This window comes from Dermochelys coriacea, chromosome 9 (genome assembly GCF_009764565.3).
Source record: "Dermochelys coriacea isolate rDerCor1 chromosome 9, rDerCor1.pri.v4, whole genome shotgun sequence".
Taxonomy (NCBI): Eukaryota; Metazoa; Chordata; order Testudines; family Dermochelyidae; genus Dermochelys; species Dermochelys coriacea.
Genome location: NC_050076.1, coordinates 37,642,589 through 37,658,871, shown reverse-complemented (window position 1 = coordinate 37,658,871; position 16,283 = coordinate 37,642,589).

Genomic DNA, 16,283 nt, shown 5'->3' with positions numbered 1-16,283 from the left:
GTCCCTAGCTATTCTGGGGCCCTACGCAGCCCCCCACGGGTGTGTGTGTGTGGGGCCCCAGGCCTCTGCGGGGGGGTGGGTGGGCCCCAGGGCTCTGTGGCAGGGGGCTGGCTTGTGGGGTAGCGGGGAACCACCCCACAGCACTCACCGGCAGTGCAGAGAAGGCTGGGGCCAGGTCGCTGCACTTCCCACCGCCAGTGAGCGCAGCCCCGGCCCTGCTGCAGAGCTATGGGGAGTGGGGGCAGGGCTGGGGTGGAGCAGGGGCAGGAAGTGGCGGGGTTGGGGCAGGGAAGAGGTGGGGTGGAGCAGGGGCAGGGGCCCTGGGGAAGAGCCAGAGCAGGGGCTGGAGCAGCACGCAGCTGTGCAGGGCACCAGGAAATTTCGTGCCCCAAATTCCTTGGTGTCCTACGCAGCTGCATACTTTGCATATTGGTAAGGACAGCCCTGCAGATTATTAGGGTAGGTTTCTTCAGTGTTGGTTGAACTGTTGTGTCTTTTGAAGACAGAAGGGAAGATTCTTTTTGTGAATGATGAGTTGGCTATTTCAGACAGGAATGGCACCAGTTGTTCATGACTCTTTCAAAAGCCAGCTAGGTCATGGGTCGGCTTCACAAGTTTTGGGCTGAGACTTTAGTCTTCATTTTGTAGGTTTGAAATCAGCTGGAAATTATAACAAAAACATTATTTTAAGCCCTTCTGGCTAAGGGCTTTTTTGCCGAGTAGCTACTTAGACGGGGTGCCATCTGGTTTGCCACTTGCATCCTTGCATTCTTCAGTGTGACTTTGGGTTGGTTAACCTAGTTGAGGACTCCTGTTACTTGATTATGAGTGGCTGACCTAGTTGGCTGGGTCACCCCCAACTTTCATTATTTGGGTGATGGCCATAAAAGAGCCCATGGTGCAGTAGGGGGCCTTTTTTTGCTGTCATGCATATACACCTCAAGAACCCTGCAGGTACATCATGTGGCCATCATGCCACATGTAAATTATTACCATAACCTTTTCTGCAGCCCCCCAGCATCAATTCCCCAATACCTCATTGACTGTTTTTGAGATGTACCACAGTAGCATGAATACAGGTAAGGTGAAGATGTATAAGACAACCATGACATCACTCACATGAATCTCCGTGAATGTGCTATTTTTACTTTTTTATTTATTTGAAGTAGCACCTATTATGTGTTAGGTGCTCTCCAAACACTTCAAAGGGACAGTCCCTGCTCTGAGGAGCTAATAATTGAAGGACAGAAAAATACAGATTGGGGAAGGGAAATATAAATTGCTTATGTTATACAAGTTAACTTGAGTCACTGTAGGCAGCACCAGAGAAATGGGTCTTTAAGAAAGACTCAAATATTATAGGGCAGGGCCCTGCCGATGAATTCAAGGAGATCATATCATGCATGGACGATTGAGAGGAGGAAAGCAGGAGGTGACGGTGTGAGAATTTGACAGACAGACTGATGAGGTTGGGAGTGTTGGAGGAGTAGGAGTGCTGGTTTATAAGATTTCTGCTTTTAGAAGAAGAATACTGAAGTCTGATGTTCCTAATAGACTCCAACAACTTGAATTATGGTGTCTTAAGTAATGTTCATTGGTTTATCAGACATTTTATTAGACTGTGTTTGTAAATTGTACAAATTTAGGCTCATCTATAAAAACAAGCACTGGCACTGTTAGCCTTTTCAGAAAGAAACCAAACCCTGAATAGACCTAGCTCTTGGACTCTTCTCTCACCCCTAGAATTGGGTTTACCAGATCAGAATCCAACTTTCCATTGTGATGTCCTGTAAACTTATTCTTTTGTATACCAATCAGTGGTGCTGTTAATTTAATACTGCCCCTCCCCCCAGCTATTTTGCATGTAGTTAGGCTTGTGTTGCCACCATTCTTTCAAGAAACAGCTTACACGTCTGTATCCAGGAGAGGGGTTCCTGGCTGTGGATCATAGACAGAGATGGGATTGGGTACCTCCTTCCAGCCCAGACTCAGATGCCTCTGTGAGAAGGAGGGGGCTTAGGAAACACCTTTTTCGTCAGTATCTGTTATTGGCTAACTTAGGCAGCTCCCTGCCTAGTGTGCCGGCTTTTGTGGATTCTATTCTCAGGTGCTTAACACTCCCTGTGCATTGAATAGGGAGCCTACATGCTTAACTCAGGGCTTGTAGGTTCCGCTGAGTGTCTCAACACCTAAAAATTAGGCGTTGCAACATCTAAGTGCCTTGGTCAGTTTTGAAAATAAGAGTTACAATGCCTAACTGATGTAGGAGCCTAAAGTTGTGCCTATGCAACACTTAAATACTTTGGGCCTTAGTCTGTCTACCAACCTGACAAACTTGTTCTTTCATAGCTATTCTTTGTAGTGGCCTAAGAACCCAGAAGGGACTGATTTAGTGTCCTAACTGAAAACATCAAGTCAATCCACCAAAGTGATGGGGAAAGATTGGAGGGAAGGGAATTTCTGACACAGAGTACCGTTTTTTAAAGGTAAAATAAACCACTAAAACTTAGACCCTAATCCTGCAAGCTGTTCCATGGTGATAGACCCTGCAACCAGGAGCTGTGTTTGACTAGTTATTTCAATGGCTTTTCTTTGAGAAGCTTATTATATTTATATTGTATTATAATTGTCTTACAGGCATTATTCATAATATGAAGATATCAAAGAAAGTTGGCAGAGTTGTCATGAAATATCTGCAGAGATTTATTTTCCTATTAGATAATATTCCGAAAGTGCCATAATTCTCCTCCTTCAGTTAAACAAGTATTCTGACTGTCACCATTGTTTACATTATTAACAGAGCTCTCACAGTAACAATGATCTGTGTTCGTAGTGTGCAGAAGACTCAACAAACAGCCTGCAGATTTATCATTTGGGGAAAACTACCTCATTATCTCTAGCAGTAAATTCCTTTCATAAATAATCGTGTGTGTTCTGGCTGAAAATAATGTTGCATTCAGTCTAATGAAATATAATAGCTTCTAAGTGGTCTGATTTGCTTTCACTCACAAACCCTCCTCCAAACTCATCAGTGTCTAGCTTTCTTCATTGTCTAGAAAGTCTAATGAGTTTGTTAAGACTTTTTGTCTTTTACTGTACTGTAAATTCACAGATTCCAAAGCGACAAGGGACTAATGTGGGCATCTGGTCTGACCTCCTGTATAATACAGGCCAAAATAATTCCTAGAATAGCTCTCTCAGAAAAACATTCAATCTTGATCTAAAAATAGCCAGCAATGGAGAATCCATCAAGACCTTAATAAATTACCCCAATGGTTAATTACTGTCACTATTAAAAATGTATGCCTTATTTGAAGTCTGAATTTGTCTAGCTTCAACTTCCAGCCACTGGATCATGTTATATCTGCTAGATTGTTGAGCCCATTGTTAAATATTTGTTCCCCATGTAGTTACTTATAGACTGTAATTAAGTCACCCCTTAAACATTTCTTTGTTAAGCTAAATAGATTGAACTTTTTGAGTCTATAACTAAAGCATGTTTTCTAATCTTGTCATTCTGGTGGCTCTTCCGTAAACCCCCTCCAATATAGCAACATCCTTCTTGAATTGAGGGCACCAGACATGGATACAGCATGCCCTCAGCAGTTGCACCAGTGCTCTCTTTTCCTACTCCAGATTCCCCTTTTTATGCATCCCAGGATTGCATTAGCTCTATTGGCCACAGCATCACACTAGGAGCTCATGTTCGTCTGATTATCCATCATGACCACCAAACCTTTTTCAGAGCCACTGCTTCCCAAGATAGAATTCCCCCTTGTGTAAGCATGGCCTGCATTCTTTGTGCCTAGATGTAAACATTTCCATTTAGTCATATTAAAATGCGTATTGTTTGCTTGCGCCCCATTTGCCAAGCAATCCAGATTGCTCTTAATCAGTGACCTGTCCTCTTCATTATTTACCACTCCCTCATTTTTGTGACATCTGCAAACTTTATCAGTGATGATTTTATGTTTTCTTCCTGATCACTGATAAAAATGGTAAATAGCATAGGATCAAGAGCCAATTCCCATGAGACCCCACTGGAAACACATCCCCTAAGTGACAATTCCCTGTTTATAATTACATTTTGAGACCTATCAGTGAACCAGTGTTTAATCCATTTAATGTGCACCATGTTAATTTTATGTCATTCTAGTTTTTTAATCAAAATGGAGCGATGTCTCAATGTAGTATTCATGAAGAGACAGACACATTTTGTACTCTCCTAGGGGACCTTACTTTGGTTCTCTCTTCTTAAATCCAGTTTTGTGCAAATGGTTCAATAGCCATAAGTGACATGTGAAATAGAATATCATGCTAGATCAGAATGACTTACACACTGTCATAAATTAGAGTCTGTCTATGAAGATTTTGTGAATGGAAAGCAGGACTTAAATTTGCATTGAATGTCATTCACAATGAATAATTCAAGCAGCTCAAATACTAACCCACATCAAAATAATGTCATGAGGCTTAATTAATGATACAAATTCCACTTGTCTTATTCAGATTAATCGAATTTGGCCAAAAGCATGTAAAGTGCTTTGAGTGGAAATTATTATTTAGAATCCATATTCTAAATACCTCTGTGAAATAAAAATACAGGGGAAAAGCATAAGAATACTGTGCATAGCATCTGAACTAAAGAGCTCCATTGTGTCATGATTGTTTTTCCAATGACACTAGCCAATATTATGAATTTCCTCTCAAAATAGATCCCTAAGGCTTCATTCAGGATACATTTACAAAGCTGCATGTGAAGCTATGGAATTTCTGAGTTGTAAATGCTTAGCACTTCTGCAGATTTTTGCCTTTATTTAGCCATATAGATCAACAATATAGAGCCATATAGATCAACAAGAGTCATGAATCTAAACCCATGAGAAACTAGAAAAAAATACTTCTGATTGTACTGTAAATTAAACCTATAGGAAGCAACAATATGTCTGTTCTAATTACCAGTAATTTGTTATACCGTGTAGCAATTATAAAGGAATTTCCATACTAATGCCAGTCCTTTGCTGTTTCATTTTTATATGTATCCTTGTGTGACAATATAGTAATATAAGGAGGACAAAAATGTATAATTCACATCTAACATTCTGATCTACTTTTAATGTATCAGATCTACGGAATTTAATTTCCCCTCATGTAATCTACATTGGATGGGCAAATAGCTCTGCAGAAAGAGAGCACCACAGCAGATAAATCCCTTTCAGCATCAGGACTGGGAGACACACACACCCACCAGACAAGAAAAGCAAAGCAGATGTATGCTGATAATGAAATTGGAAATTGAATGACAGTTTACACCACCATTTCCCCTGAGTTCTCTCAGTAATTTTCTTGTGAATGACTAATGGAGCAGCAGCAGCTGTTGCTGCTGCTGCCAACAGGAACTGATATCCTATCAGGACTGGTGAGTCACCAACCTGACTCTTTGTATTCATTTGAAAATGTCAAAAGAAATTAAAGAGGCATCACTACATTTCTGGGGTGCTAACGACACACCAGTGACTTAGAATCTTGTCATATTTTTACCCCTCTTTGGAACAAATACAGAGTATTGCTCTTAAATAGCCTGCCTTTGGACAGCTAATTATATCTACCACTCAATTGTTTCAGTGCATCCTGTGAATTTAACTGTCTGAATTATAATCCTAAACTCTAATTCTGTGGCTATAAGCATCCAGTTACCCCTAGATGTGATTTTTTTCCCCAAAATATTCAACACTAATAATATTCAAATTTTTACTCATCCTCAGAAAGTCAATATGCCAATTAACCTCAAAATGTGCTTTTCAAGGGCTGCAATTTTAAAATAAAACAAAAAACACCAGCACCTCTGTTTGGTTTTATATGCTCCATATAGGCCTTCCCTTTTGTGCATTCCAGGATAATCTTATGAGTTACTTGGATAATGCTAAGTGCTGTGGACAGCCAGCAAGTTCATTGTGCTTCCAAGCAGAGAACAAAAGCATGATATAAAACCCTAAAGAGACAGGTAGGGAAGCATCCTCAAATGCACTGCATAGCATGCATAAATTCATTGCTGCTTTTAGACTATGTTGCTGCAGACTCGAGTCTTGCTTGACTGGTTCACAGTATTTGTGCACTTGCACCTTTTGCAGGGGAAGATGTGCCGAAGGTGAGCAGGTCGGGTTTCTACAGCTCCCTTCCCTGAAAGTGTAACAGAGGAAACTGGTCTAGCTTATGACAGGGGATCTACAGAACCTTGACCGGTGAATTTGCCTGGGGAAGTAATGAATAAGTACATTCCCCAATCTTCCCCTTTTATCATGTCCTTTCTTCCCTCTTGGCTTTGACCCCCCCCTTCAGAGTCAGGTGAGTATTACCTCATTGCAGTTCCAAACTGACCAAAGGAAGGGGGGTAACTACCTCGGGAGTCTAACAGATTACTTTGTTGCTGCCTAGGCCAGTGCCCTTTGTTCTTGTGAGGCTGGGCTGGGTTTGTCCCATACCTGCCCTGATGAGGTGTGAACTGCCTCTCTGCTCTTGGAGAGTTTTTGCCTGGGCTTTTTTAAGCCATGAGGATACATTTTCAGCCTCATAACTACATACATGTAATTATAACCTATAACATTACTATAACAACAATGCTCAGTGCATCATGAGCCTTCCGAAGACACTTGACATGACAAACTTTGTATTGGATACCACCCAATCATTTTACAAGGATGAACATGGGGGTGTAGAGTGTTCCCCCGAGGTACAGAGCATCGCAACCTCATGAGACGTACTTGGTACAAACTTTATCATAGTCTTGTAAAAAAGATGAACATAAGGGTACAGACTGTCACAGTGACCAACCAAGATAACTATAGCAAGAAGAGAGTGGCAGTAAGGGCAGTCTTGGTGGTGTGTCAGAGAAATGTGCACAGAAAGGTTGTAGCGGTAACGTGGGGTTTCAGGTGTTCACAGAAGAGTCTTGAGGGAGGAGAATTTATGTTGGGGAAACAGGGAAGGCTTGTGGTAAAGGAAGGGAAGTTTGACAACAGGTAGCACATGAGGGGGGAAATTCTTGAGGTACACATGCATTTAGCCAGCCTGTCATCAATTTCACTAGCTGACCAATGGCTCCTTCTGGGCAATATTAGATAAGTGTTGTAAAAACTATGACAATGCTTTTTCTTTCAGCTCAGAGAAGATATTGTGACGACTCCAAAGTAAAAGGGGGGGAAAAAAAACCTCTTTCAATAAACCTGGCAGTATCTCTTTAAAGAGAACTAAATAATCAGGTCTCATGCCTTCCCACCCTGATGAACGATCTTAAGTCCATTCTGTTCTTTCCTAAAGGAATACAGTGACTGGAAATGAGTCCAAAGCCATTAGTCATTTTCTTGCACTTTATTAAGGAAAGTGGCCTAAAGTCACAGTTCCAAAAAGGTTTCAGAGTAGCAGCCGTGTTAGTCTGTATTCGCAAAAAGAAAAGGAGTACTTGTGGCACCTTAGAGACTAACAAATTTATTTGAGCATAAGCTTTCGTGATCTACAGCTCACTTCATCGGATGCATCCAATGAAGTGAGCTGTAGCTCATGAAAGCTTATGCTCAAATAAATTTGTTAGTCTCTAAGGTGCCACAAGTACTCCTTGTTCCAAAAAGGCAACAGCTGTTCTGTACTTGTCACAAATTCAGCTTCTGGTACTGTGTTGATCAGGGCCATGTAAGTAACTGGATGGTTAGATTTTAGAATTATAAGGCTGCTGCTTTTTTTCCTGTTTTTGTTTTCATACATAATGCAAAGGTTTAAAGTTTTTAGTGGCAACTTATTGATAATTAAGAAATGTCAATAAAAGGAATCAAATAAGGAATTAAAAATAATTATATGTTTGATATATGTTTAGTAGCTGATCTTCCAGGAAAACAATATAGCATAAAGCTGAATATGTACTGTACTTTCATCCCTACAGCCTCTTACATTGGTACTTGAGGAGGACTGCAAGTTTTCAAGTGACTAGTAATGGGATGTGGATTTTTTTCAACTCTAATTCAGATCCAATACACGTAGTCCGTGGACAAAAACTATTATCAACTGCTTTCTGTCCGGCGACTATGTCCAAAATGTTCTCTGTCCAGTTTCTTTTGGACAAGTGTCCACATCATTTCTAATGCCCATTGGCATCCTTGGCAATCTCAGTAGAGAGGTCAATAGTCGAAGGACAGCAGTGAATGGACCATCCTTAGAGATCCCTTCAGAGTACAAGTAAGGCAAATCGTTTGGCATTCAGCTTGCGCTATATCTCATTGGTGGATAAACAGAGGCTTTGATCTAGCAAAGCACATGCTTAACTTTAGGAACCTGATTAGTCTATTCCCTTTTTAAAGTTATTTGCTGGATCAAGGCCTCAGTTTCCAACGTTATCAAACCAGTACAATGTGAAGGCAATTCACTAAGCCTGGAACATTTTTAGAAGTTACTTGCTCTTTTGCTTCATGAAAATGTGGTCAAACTAAAGAAACTTAATGGAGAAGATTTGTTTATGCCACGTTTGTACCTGACGGATTATTTGCCATTTTCTCTATCGCTTTTCAGAGGGTGGGGTGCTCAGCATTTCTGAAAATAGGTCCCTTTCAGGCATCTCAAACAAGGCACCCCAAAATCACTAGATACTTTTCAAAATGTAGGCCATATAGTCTCACTAGTTCCTTCTGTGGTCTTTTTTGTGTATTCTACATCTGCTTTGGTTAGATTGCAATGACTTTGGTGCATGGACTGTCCATCTTGTTGTCTTTTGCAATTACAGGCACGTTCCTGATGTTTAACAACAAACAAAAGTAATAAAATAATAATAATAATATGTTTCTTCAGAGTACTGCAACAGCAAGTTAGACTCAAGAACATAAAATTCGTATTGGAAACAGTAATACAGTCCTATGATTAATTAATCTTATGAGTTGTTGCTAATGTACCTTTGAGAGAGCTAGAGCATGTTCAGATCACTGAAGAGCCTCTCTGTAACCAAAAGTAATTGTTTTCATTAAAGTACTGTAGCTAATTGCTATCTCAACAGTTTAATATCCATACTAACAATCACATTTTGTGCCAATACTATACTGTGCCTGCTAATACCACTAACTGTTTTGTTGTCCTTTTAGTACTTTCTAAAATGGACTGAAAAACATACTGCAGCCAAGATGATGGCCTCAGTAATTCACTCACTAAATTGAACTGCATTCTCCAAATGAACTATCAAGTTGCCCTGTTATTCATCCAGCCATGTAAAATGGCTAGATATGTAAAATTACAGTGGGTAAAGGAAATGATCCGGGTTAGTAGGAGTTAACCAGCACATATCTTAGAACACTAATTAGAGTATTTTAAAAATGGAACAGCATACCTCAGATCATTGTACTTCTTGAATGCTGGAGGCACCTGTCTTCCAGCCTCCAGTCTTACTACACACCTCCTCCATATGGTCATCTCACAATAACTGTGTGCTCTTTTATGTGTTTTGTATGGAATCTTCCAATAACCCATTTACCAAAAGGATTCCTGTAAGCCTGTTGCAGGTGTTCAGATTGTCATATAAGTATCACGGAAGAAGAAGGGTTACATTCTGTTCTCTTTTCAGAGTAGCAGCCGTGTTAGTCTGTATGCGCAAAAAGAAAAGGAGTACTTGTGGCACCTTAGAGACTAACAAATTTATTAGAGCATAAGCTTTCGTGAGCTACAGCTCACTTCATCGGATGCATCCGATGAAGTGAGCTGTAGCTCACGAAAGCTTATACTCTAATAAATTTGTTAGTCTCTAAGGTGCCACAAGTACTCCTTTTCTTATTCTGTTCTCTGCTTCACTCGTGCATAAGGATGGAGGGGGCAGAAGGAGTCTCTCTACTTCACATGCAAGCAGACAGGCAGAATATGTCCATAGTGTACAACAGTGTGCTTGGATATACACCTGGCTGATGTGCCTCAGTATGCCTGAGGGAATGTGGACCACTGGAAAAGGGGTATACACAGCCTTTCTGACAACTAGCAAGTAGCCTGTGATCAGCAGCAAGGGCTAGTTTGTAGCAGGTGAGAGGAGCAGTAAAGGGAGCATCTCATTCTCATTGCACTTCCACCAAGGGCAGGATTTAGCACTGCCCTAAGATGGTAGCATGCAACTCGTATGGACATCAATAGGAGATGCATGTGTGTATCCAATAGAACTATTCGGCCCTAAATGTTTATACACAATAAGTAATAAAACACTTGCGACTTGAAGATTTCACTGGGGGAAAGAAACTCTGTAAACTACAATAGATTCATATTGTATCTAATGTGACGTATTTTAAAGCAATTTTTAAAAGTGGGAAGATGATAATTATTCATACATTTCTTTCTCTTCTCCTTCAATTCACTCCTTCAGGCCTATTTTTTTCATGGCACCTTCTCAGCAAAGATATTTCCATGCCTGCCCACATCTGCTCTATTGACCCAGTTTGATGATGTGTTACACGAAACCACAGTCCCTGCCCAGAAGAGTTTGAAATCTCAGTTCCTAAAGTGCACTATTAGTGAAACGCCACTCTTGCACTTAAGTGCATCCATTGAAGCAACAAATGGGTATATGTGAGCATAGAATTTGACCCAAGATAAATATTTAATAATCATTAGTGAATGCTTTTCTTTAAAAAATAATAATAATAAAAAAATCGGACACAGGGCCAAATTCACAGTAACTCAGGTCAGTAGAGCTGCAGCAATTTACACCAGCAGAGAATTTCATCTACTGGCTACAAACTAAATTCTACATAAAGAAAAAAGAGAATTAATACAAAAGCTAATGTTTTCAGAGTTTCTTTGGATTTATTAGTGCTTAATAGCTTTGAAAGTCAAGCTATTTTAATATACATATCTAAATATGGATGTAGGTGCCTAATTTCAACACCCAAGGTTGAAATTTTTGATCAAAATACATAACACCTAGATAGCGCTAATAAAATTATTTGGCCTTGTCTAGCACTTTCATCAGAGACTCTAAGTGCTTTGCAAATGTTATTTAGTTAAGCCTCACAAAATCCTTGTGATGTATGTAAGATAGAGAAACTGTGGCAAATAGCTTTTAGTGGCTTCACCATGATAATATGACAAGTCAATGATAGAAAGGAGAATAGAATGCACATCATCTGATTCCCAGTCCAGTGCTCTAAACACTAGAACACATATTTCTCTATCTCATCTAGCTATATGTTATCTACCCTACCTTTTCCTAATACCTGAAATTCTTGTAGCTAAGTATAATAAAATAATTAGAATTGTAAAAGTAGATGATTGATATTGTTTGGAACAGTGTGTTTTATTTTCTCGGAATACCTATTAAGGATTATTAAAGAAACTAATTCTCCCTTCATTTGCTTTTAAAATGAAAAACAGACTTAAAATAAAATAGTAAACTGTAGTTCTGACTTTGTATTCATAGTATATGTCGGAGGACAAATAATCATAACTTGTTAGCCACATATGGATTAATAGATGAATTGTTCTTTCATCAAAAAGTACATGAAGGCTCATCCCCTGAGGTATATAGCTCAATAGGTAAAATATGCAATAAAAATACATCCATGTTCAGAGGACAGAGAGAGCAGTTTCACTAAGAAAGAATATTTAAAATAATTTGCTACTGATACTTGTACTGTGACTATTTAATTGACCAATAAATGAATGACATTATACAACCAGAAATGTGTACTATAAAAGATGAACTACTAAATTATGTATGTTTATTAGAAAAGTTCATGTAGATTGGATGGAGGGAACCATGCCTTTGACATCAGGAGTCTAACAGATTACTTTGTTGCTGCCTAGGCCAGTGCCCTTTGTTCTTGTGAGGCTGGGCTGGGTTTGTCCCATACCTGCCCTGATGAGGTGTGAACTGCCTCTCTACTCTTGGAGAGTTTTTGCCTGGGCTTATTTTAAGCCATGAGGATACATTTTCAGCCTCATAACTACATACATGTAATTATAACCTATAACATTACTATAACAACAATGCTCAGTGTATCATGAGCCTTCCGAAGACACCTGACATGACAAAGTTTGCTTTGGATACCACCCAATCATTTTACAAGGATGAACATGGGGGTGTAGAGTGTTCCCCCGAGGTACAGAGCATCGCAACCTCACGAGACATACTTTGTACAAAAAAGGGCGGGGGGGGGGGGGAAAGAAGCCAAGATTGTATTGAATGCTTGATTGCTTTTCAGACTCTTCCATTAGGGATTCTGTCAATCAGCCTTGGAGAGACCATTCCTTCTGATGGCATTAATGGACTTACTGAATAGTCCTTAGCATGACTCTGAATACGTTTCTGTATTTGAGTGTAGCTCTGTGTTCAATCTTCCAATTTACTTGTAAAGAGGAAGGGGAATTGCTACGTATGAATAGTTAACTTCCTAGCTTGGAGCCAAGAGATGAGTAATGATGGCATAGATATTTATGGAAAAAAATGGATTTATCAAAGATGAAAAAATTAATAAACAACTCTTTGACAAATTTTTTTTCATTTTTCAAAAAAGTTTTGAAACAATTTCTCCAAACAATCCAAAATATTAAGTATTTTTGGAATTATTCCTTTCAAAATTATTGTAAAATTGCATTACAACCCAATATATTTTGTTCTGCTTTTACTATATTTCAGCACCCATCAATATTTTAGATTGAAAATTTGTGCCACATTTCACCACTCCAGTTCTATCTGAAGCTAAGGATATTGGTCACTTCCTATTTCAGTTACAATTTCATACATCTGCATTTATCATAACGGTCTCAATCCAACAATTCTTCTCAACTCCATGCCTTACAATGTTCACTATTTTTGTTGCTAAATCCATCATGATGACAGTGTTGTCCTCTGGATAGACACGGAGATAGGAACCTGGTAACCTAGGTTCTCTTCCTACATCCAACACTGCCTTGTGTAAGTATGGGCAGTTCACTTAATATCTCTGTATCTTGGTTTATCCATCTTGAAAGTGGGATAATAGCACATGCTATTATAAAGTGCTTTGTGATCTATAAATAAAAAGTGCTATATTTTTAATTACTTTTTATATAATATAGGACTCTACTCAGCAAATACAGATTATCATTATCATAGCTTTAATGGGATAATGTGATTTTGGTAATTAATTGATCTTTAAATATTCAGGGTAAATAGGCCTACTCCCCTGAGATGGGATATTAGATGGATGGGATCTGAGTTACCCAGGAAAGAATTTTCTGTAGTATCTGGCTGGTGAATCTTGCCCATATGCTCAGGGTTTAGCTGATTGCCATATTTGGGGTTGGGAAGGAATTTTCCTCCAGGACAGATTGGAAGAGGCCCTGGAGGTTTTTCGCCTTCCTCTGTAGCATGGGGCACGGGTCATTGAGGGAGGATTCTCTGCTCCTTGAAGTCTTTAAACCACGATTTGAGGACTTCAATAGCTCAGACATAGGTGAGGTTTTTCGTAGGAGTGGGTGGGTGAGATTCTGTGGCCTGCGTTGTGTAGGAGGTCAGACTAGATGATCAGATGACTAGACTTCTGACCTTAGTATCTATGAATCTATTGCTTTAACATGCCTTTTGTGTAGGATGATGTCCATTTTTCAACATAAAATACTTCTCAGAAAAAAGTAGTCCAGCTCTGCATGACAGTTACAGACCATTAGAACAATGAAACTGGCAACCACCCAGAGGGAGATTCATGAGTGCAGAAGACAGAACTTTCACAGGATTTAAACCTGGCTATGGAATCCATCTCCACAGGACATTAGCTTGACCATGGACTGGCACACTTTCAAAACTAAATGCAAAATTCATGGACTCATGGGCTCTTCAATTTAACAGAGAAGGGTATAACATGATCCAATGGCTGAAAGTTGAAGCTAGACAAATTCAGATTCGAAATAAGGCATACATTTTTAATGGTGAGCATAATTAACCATTGGACCAACTTATCAAGGGCTGTGATGGATTCTCCATCACTGACAATTTTAAAATCAAGATTGGATGTTTTTCTAAAAGATGTCCTCTATGAATTATTTTGGGGATGTTCTATGGCCTGTGTTATACAAGAGGTCAACCCAGATGATCACAATGTGCCCTTCTGCTCTTGGAATCTATGAATGATGCACTTTTTCCTCACTAATTTATAGAAATAGCTTCAAAAGATCTGGACATTTCTTCTCACTGGATATTGTACAATGTTCAACCAGACCATCTTCTCTGGACAATTAAGGTAATGCCCAATATAGCATGATGGACTAATGCTCTTGAAGTCTGCAGATTTTGAGCAGCTCTTTTATTGGGAGCTTGCTTGAATGGGGTCCCAACTGCCTTCTGAATCATAATAAATCTAAACATTTTATTTTTGGACAGACACAGGGTAGATTTTGGGATGAATATCACTGAATGGCATGTTTAGGTTTGCTGACAGCGAGTCTGAGATTGTCTAAATAGCCATAAAACTGTGGAACTTTCATAGCTCATTGCCTGTATTTTTTTTTCAGCAGAAACAATCTGCGAAGGGTATGCAAAAGCTCTGTCCATTGGATCTATAGTCTCTAAATAATAAAACTGCTGACTGATGATTTTAAATTAGGAATAATAATAATATAGCCATAGTATATATGTACAAATGAATTGGAATTTGGTCCCTTTTCTTCCTTTATGAGGGGAAAAAACATTTTTAAGTGAACCAGCAGTTCTAAGGTGTTTGCAGATACACAATGGTTTCCTGGTGTAACAAGATCTCTTATGGGAAACATTAAACACATTTAATCAGTCACATTTACAGCTCTTGCAACATGAATTATTAAACATCTCTAATGTTCTAGAATCACTATCCAAAAGGCAGGAACAAAGTTGCTCTTCAGATAATTGACACTGATTCAGGGCTCATCCTTCTCATTCTATACACTGGAGGCTTGGCACTTGATTGCTTCTATTAATTTAATAGACTTGTGGTACTGACTGAGTTAAATCTGACCTTAGACACAGAAGAGATGAGCAAATTCAAAGACAGACTGACCTTGCATAGTGTAATAACACATTGGAGAGGCTACACAGGGTATAGTTCCCATGCACAATTGGCCAGGGAGGGATAATTCAGTGGCTTGAGCATTGGCCTGCTAAACCCAGGGTTGTGAGTTCAGTCCTTGAGGGGGTCATTTAGGGATCTGGGGCAAAAATTGGGGATTGGTCCTGCTTTGAGCCAGGGATTGGATTAGATGACCTCCTGAGGTTCCTTCCAACCCTGATATTCTATGAATCATGGCCACAAATGAGTCATCCATATAAATTCCCCAATTCATTGTTACGAAACTATAGACTTTCTCCTGAACTTCTTATTCCTGCTGAAGTCTATGGAAGATTTGCTTGTGTAAGGATTGTAGAATGAGAGTTTACAACAGTTTATTTTCCTAAGATAATGATGATGCCATAAGACACAAGTGGCAGAGTGAAACCTATGGCTAGAGCACTGGACTGGGACTCAGAAGACCTGGATTCTATCCTGACTCTGTCACTGCCCAGTTAGGCAAGTCATTTCACAGCTCTGTGACACTGACCTCCTTTTGTGTAAAAAGTTTTAAGATCTATAAATAAAAAAGAGCAATTTAAGAGCTGGGTGCTAGTAGTTTTCTTTCCTCTCACACAGTCCATGTGATACCAAACCAGACAAGATTATGTGGTAAATCAGCCTTTGGTATGGAAGAAACAAGAATTGATGTGCTAACATTATTTACATAAATACCTCTTTTCGAGAACAGTTTTTTCACAGGTGGAGTTCACCATGTAAACCAAGTTTCATCACATCTAGAAGATGACGGGAGTGCCTCTTCTTCGCTGCCTGGGAAGTGTGGAGTCTCATCAGCCCATCCATCTATGCAGGTGCTTTTATGACTCACTGAGAGCCTCACAACCATTAATGGTTTTATCCCCAGCAAGGGACGAACAGCATCTCTTTTCTGAGTGTATGTCTACATTTGACCTGGGAGATGTGATTCCCAGCCCACAGAGACGTACCCACGCTAGCTGTGCTTGAGCTGGTGCCTAAAAATAGGTATGTGCCATGCCAATATGGGCGGGAGCTTGGGCTACCACATGAGTATGTACACAGGAAGTCAGGCTTGATTGTACTCAGGCAGCTAGTTCAGTGGCCACCTGTGCCACTGTAGGACACGCTGCTGGTTTTCGGCACTATCTCGAACAGCTTGTGCAAGTACAGCTACACAAACTGGGTATCACACTTTCCATCTCAAAAGTAGACACACCCTTAGGCATCAGCACTTGT